This window comes from Galeopterus variegatus, unplaced genomic scaffold, assembly GCF_000696425.1.
Source record: "Galeopterus variegatus unplaced genomic scaffold, G_variegatus-3.0.2 Scaffold1256, whole genome shotgun sequence".
Classification (NCBI taxonomy): Eukaryota; Metazoa; Chordata; class Mammalia; order Dermoptera; family Cynocephalidae; genus Galeopterus; species Galeopterus variegatus.
Genome location: NW_007727367.1, coordinates 332029 through 338865, shown reverse-complemented (window position 1 = coordinate 338865; position 6837 = coordinate 332029). Strand labels below are relative to the sequence as shown.

General features: G+C 34.1%; 1 pseudogene; it reads left to right on the top strand.

The window, feature by feature from the left end:
• Positions 1–4469, top strand: part of LOC103593008 — a 31319-nt pseudogene extending 26850 nt beyond the window's left edge.
• The last annotated feature ends 2368 nt before the right edge of the window (positions 4470–6837 follow it).

Below are 6837 nucleotides of genomic sequence, written 5' to 3'. Positions count from 1 at the left end.
CTATTTTAGTAGAATTATCTGTTTCTTGCTTTACTTCTGTCAATTTTTGCTTCATATATTTTGAGACTCTGTCATTGTGCATCTACACATTTCTTATTCCTAAGCCTTCCTTATGAATTGTCCCTTTCGTCACTATTATAAAATTATCTTTGATAATATAGATTACCTTCTTGTCTGTTTTATCTGGTATTAATATAGCCATTCCAACCTTTTTTTCCTCCACATTGAATGCCAATGCAGCCGTAACTTGGTATCCGTTAGGGATTGGTTCCAGGACCTCCCTCAGACACCAAAATCCACAGATGCTCAAGTCCCTGATATAAAATGGTATAGTATTTGCATATAACCTATATACATCCTCTAGTATTCTTTAAATCATCTCTAGATTACTTATAATAGTTAATACAATATAAATGCTATGTCCATAGTTGTTATAACTGTATTGTTTAGGGAATAATGACAAGAAAAAAAGTCTGTACTTGTTCAATACACACTTTTTTTTTTCAAATATTTTTAATCAGTGGGTGTTGAATCCACAGATACTGAACCCACAAATATGGAGGGTGACTGTTATCCAAGCCAGTTACTTCCTTTTTTAAATTCTTTTTATGGCTGGCTGGTACAGGATCGAACCCTGGACCTTGGTATTAGCACCACACTCTAACCAACTGAGCTAACTGGCCAGCCCCATTTACTTCTTAAGAGTATTATTTTATATTTGACTGCTTCTAACATAGACATTTCATTTCTTCTAAAGCAGGAAAATATGTTTATTTTCTTTCAGATTTGCTGACTAGGTGTGAGACTAAGGATTTATCTCTAAAGAATGGCATTTTTGAAAAGGAATCATTAAAATGGAAAATAATGGAAAGGGTCAGAAATTCTGGCCTTGAGGAATCTTTTTTTGGAAATAAGTGGAAAATCAAGGGACTATTTGAGAGACAACAGGAAACTAAAGAGGAATATTTCAGGCATGTGACAGTCCCATTCGAAAAAATATCAGATGAATTCATCCAGCCTACCTCTCTTGTTCTAAATCAAATAATTCATACTGGAAAGAAACTCTGTGAATTTAAACAGCATGAAAACCTTTCTCAACAGGTAAGAATTTATACCAGTGACAAACTTGATGAAATATGTGGGAAGGCCTTTGTATTTTACACAAATCATGTGAAACATCAGCAAAATCTTCCTGGAAAGAAATGTGATGAATTTAAGGAATGTGGCAGAGACTTTGCTTATGACTCCCAACTTACTCAATATCAAATAAATCATACTAATGAAAAACCCTATGAATGTCAGATGTGTGGAAAGACCTTTAGAAAGCATGCCCATCTTACTCAACATAATCGAATTCACACTGGTGAGAAACCATATGAGTGCAAAGAATGTGGGAAAGCTTTTGTCTGTTGTTCAACATTGATTCAACACAAGAGAACTCATACTAATGAGAAACCCTATGAATGTCCGGAATGTAGAAAGACTTTTAGGCGGAGTGCACATCTTACTCGACATCAAAGAATTCATACTGGTGAGAAACCCTATGAATGTAAAGAATGTGGGAAGGCCTTTGCTTCTGTTTCTGACTTTAATAGACATCAGAAAGTTCACAGTGGTGAGAGACCTTATGAATGTAAAGAATGTGGGACGGCATTTAATAGTCACTCAACTCTAGTTCACCATCAGAGAATTCACACTGGTGAAAAGCCCTTCGAATGTAAGGAATGTGGCAAGGCATTTAATAATTGCTCAACACTTACTCAACACCAGCGAACTCATACTAATGAGAAACCTTATGAATGTCAGGAATGTAGGAAGGCTTTTAGGCAAAGTGCACATCTTACTCGACATCAAAGAATTCACACTGGTGAGAAACCATATGAATGTAAGGAATGTGGGAAGGNCATCAGAGAATTCACACTGGTGAAAAGCCCTTTGAATGTAAGGAATGTGGCAAGGCATTTAATAATTGCTCAACACTTACTCAACACCAGCGAACTCATACTAATGAGAAACCTTATGAATGTGAGGAATGTAGGAAGGCTTTTAGGCAAAGTGCACATCTCACTCGACATCAAAGAATTCACACTGGTGAGAAACCATATGAATGTAAGGAATGTGGGAAGGCCTTCACTTGTGTTTCTGACTTTAATAGACATCATAGAATTCACACTCGTGAGAAACCCTATGAATGTAAAGAATGTGGGAAAGCCTTTAATAATTGCTCAACTCTTATTCAACACCAGAGAATTCACACTGGCGAGAAACCATTTGAATGTAAGCAGTGTGGGAAGGCCTTTATTTCTTGTTCAACATTATTTCAACATCAGAGAATACATACTAATGAGAAACCCTATGAATGTGAGGAATGCAAGAAGGCCTTTAGGCAGAGTGCTCATCTGACTAGACATCTAAGAGTTCACAGTGGTGACAAACCCTATGAATGTCATGAATGTGGGAAGGCTTTCACTTGTTATTCTCATTTTGATAGACATCAGAGGATTCACAAAGGTGAGAAACCCTATGAGTGTAAAGAATGTGGGAAAGTCTTTAATAATTGCTCAACTCTTAATCAACATCAGAGAATTCATACCGGTGTGAAACCCTATGAATGTAAGGAGTGTGGAAAGACCTTTACTTGGCTTTCAAACTTGAATAAACATCAGAAAATTCACACTGGTGAAAAACCCTATGAATGTAAAGATTGTGAAAAGGCTTTTCTGTGTTATTCAACACTTACTCAACACCAGCGAACTCATACTAATGAGAAACCTTATGAATGTCAGGAATGTAGGAAGGCTTTTAGGCAAAGTGCACATCTTACTCGACATCAAAGAATTCACACTGGTGAGAAACCATATGAATGTAAGGAATGTGGGAAGGCCTTCACTTGTGTTTCTGACTTTAATAGACATCATAGAATTCACACTCGTGAGAAACCCTATGAATGTAAAGAATGTGGGAAAGCCTTTAATAATTGCTCAACTCTTATTCAACACCAGAGAATTCACACTGGCGAGAAACCATTTGAATGTAAGCAGTGTGGGAAGGCCTTTATTTCTTGTTCAACATTATTTCAACATCAGAGAATACATACTAATGAGAAACCCTATGAATGTGAGGAATGCAAGAAGGCCTTTAGGCAGAGTGCTCATCTGACTAGACATCTAAGAGTTCACAGTGGTGACAAACCCTATGAATGTCATGAATGTGGGAAGGCTTTCACTTGTTATTCTCATTTTGATAGACATCAGAGGATTCACAAAGGTGAGAAACCCTATGAGTGTAAAGAATGTGGGAAAGTCTTTAATAATTGCTCAACTCTTAATCAACATCAGAGAATTCATACCGGTGTGAAACCCTATGAATGTAAGGAGTGTGGAAAGACCTTTACTTGGCTTTCAAACTTGAATAAACATCAGAAAATTCACACTGGTGAAAAACCCTATGAATGTAAAGATTGTGAAAAGGCTTTTCTGTGTTATTCAACATTTATTCAACACCAGAGAACTCATACTAATGAGAAACCTTATGAATGTCAGGAATGTAGGAAGGCCTTTAGGCAGAGAGCCCATCTTACTCAACATCAAAGAATTCATACTGGTGAGAAACCATATGAATGTAAAGAATGTGGGAAGTCCTTCGCTTGTGTTTCTTACTTTAACAGACATCAGAGAATTCACACTGGTGAGAAACCCTATGAGTGTAAAGAATGTAGGAAGTCCTTTATTGATTGTTCAACTCTTATTCAACATCAGAGAATTCACACTGGTGAGAAACCCTTTGAATGTCGGGAGTGTAGGAAAGCCTTTAGGCAGAGGGCACATCTTACTCAACATCAAAGAATTCATACTGGTGAAAGACCCTATGAATGTAAAGAATGTGGGAAGGCCTTTACTTGTCTTTCACAGGTGAAAAAGCACCAAAGAATACACACATGAGATGAGAAATCCTATGTATTTGAATATTGTCCTTTATTTATTTAACAGTGCTTACTCAAGATCACCAAACTCATATTACAGAGAAACATCTGACATATAAGAAATGTGGGAAACTTTTTATCTGTCAAATTGCTATCCTTTTACATATCAGAATTCGTAATGGTGAGAAGCTTTATGAAAGTAAGGAATGTATAAAAGCTTATTCTCACACTATACTTAACATTATGTAATTTATAATATTAATATAGGAAACCATTAAATTTTCAATTATCTATGTGGAACAGCAAACAATTTGTAAGAGAAGAAAATCCAAAACTTTCTTAACTCACAATTTATTCAGTATCAGAACTTATACAGGAAAAAATAATAAAAATATTAATTATTAGTTAATAAAAAATAAGATATTAACTTTGTTACCACTAAAACAATTATATTTGACTATATCATAACTATAAAATATAACATATTTGGAGAATAACCATGTTGACTTTCTGAATTCAGAAAAGCTTTTACCTATATGATTTTTTTTACAGCATCATTGTAGTTGTGCACTAAAACAATTATATTTGACTATATCATAACTATAAAATATAACATATTTGGAGAATAACTATGTTGACTTTCTGAATTCAGAAAAGCTTTTACCTATATGATTTTTTTTACAGCATCATTGTAGTTGTGTCATTTGCTACCTGTGTTTAATTACCATGCAATTTAAACTCTGTGTGCTTCAGATTACTGATTATTAACTTTGTGGTAAGGTTATTGTGAAGATTAAATGAATCAATTCAGACTAAGACCTTTGGAATAGTTACTGGCAAATAGAAAATGCTCAGTAAATATTAGCTGTCATCACTATTATCCTTATCTTTCCTTTATTATCCATTCTTCGAACATTCATATAAGAAGATTTAACCATGCAAATTTTATTAATATAATGAAATCTACCATCACAACTTGTCCCATAGCAATCTGTGATGATTTAGGGAATGAAAATTAAATATAGTGAGTATGAGGAAAATATTCATTTAAACTTATTTAGGTTGTATCAGGAAATTCACTCTAGAAAGACACTATATGGATTTTTTAAGTAAGTTTTTTTTAGAATTAAGGTGATAGCAGAAGTGATATGTCCATAGCAGATTTCAAAAAACAATGTACATTTTGTGACAATAACTCAAGACAATTAGATACTAACAAAGTTTTTTTAAACTTGGTAATTTATAAACACCACCATTTATAACTCTTGGATTATGTATTAAATATAATGTGAAATGACAGGCTGTTTAGATATGAAAGATAATGAAAGTCCTACATAATAAAACCTGAGGTATGTAGCTCATTTTAGTAAATATTTAAACATTCAAACAGAAAAGCAATAAATTTAAAGTCAACACTAGAAATGTATTACCTAAATTAATTTCATTCAATTAATTTGAGTGAATTACTTAGAGAAATTAATGAAATGGATAAACAGTGGGCTTATCTAAAATCTGTTTGAAACAACCAGTAATATAGGCTAGATTTTGCCAGATGTGATCAAGAGAAGAGAAATGACACAAATGCAACAATGCAAATGGGAAAACGGGAACCGGTCTGTATGTGGGATCCGAACCCTGGGGCGGGAGCGCCGCTGCGCTTCCCAAGTGGCGCACTTATCCAGTGCACCACCGGGCCGGCCCAGGCAGTACATTTTTAATAAGTATTTTGTTCAGTATTAAATTAGAAATATCTAGAGTAAATTTTTTTTACAGGAATATGTAAATTTTTCTAATTGATTCACCAAGCTATAGGAAGTTTGAAGAAAGCCATTGGGGATAAGGGGATTTCAAAACAAAAAAAGAAAAATTTGTTAATTTTCACTTTATAAAAGCATGAGGTACTGTTTACTAAGGAAATTTTGAAGGAAAAGATGATCACTGTAAAAAGTTTGTCAATCCTTTCTACAAGGTTGTATTACCTTGAAAAAAAAATGGACAACAATAGCATCCCCAAATGTCTATGATATATTAGTGTCTTATGTGGAGGTAACTCTAAAAACTTTATCAGTCATCAATGAAAATTAGAAGGCAACTAATGACAGAAAAATGAATATGGAATGGGTAAGTTAAAAGGAAATTACACAGTAGGATGATAGACATAAACCTTATTAATAACTCCAAAAAATGTGGATGGAATGACTGTTAGAGCTGAAAGGAAAATTTTTCTTATTTAAACAAAATACTATGCTGTTTACAAGCCACATATCAGAACATAAAGATATGAAAGGACTGAAATTAAAAGATGGAAAAATGGCATGTCATTGAAAGGCTGACCAAAGAAATCTACACTCAAGGAAAGATTGCAAGGACAAAAAATACAGGACTGGCCAGGTAGCTCAGCTGATTAGAGCACGGTTATAACGCCAGGGTCAAGGGTTCGGATCCCTTGACCAGCTGCCCCTCAAGAAAAACAAAAACAAAAATACATCTACCAAAAAAGTATAAACACATTATAATGTCAAAAGACTCATATTCATTAGGCGAATATGAATATGAGTAATCTCTATTTGTGTGCAACTATTAATACAGCCTTTGTAAATAAAAAGCAAGGGTGAATAGAACTACAAAGAGAAAAGATAAATCTACATTCAGAGTTGAATTTTAACATACTTCTCAAGTATGTAGAAAATTGGGAGAATACAACATTTGAATGAATGCTGTTTAAAAATCTGACATAGTGGATGTATATAGGGCTACCCCAAAATTACAGAATACCACATCCTGGACCATAAAGCAAGTCTGAACATATTTCAAATGATTGAAATTATACAAAATATCTTCTGTTACATAGACTAGAAGTCCACAGCAAAGGTCTCTGTATGTTTGGAAATACACTTTTAAATACATTTCTGGGG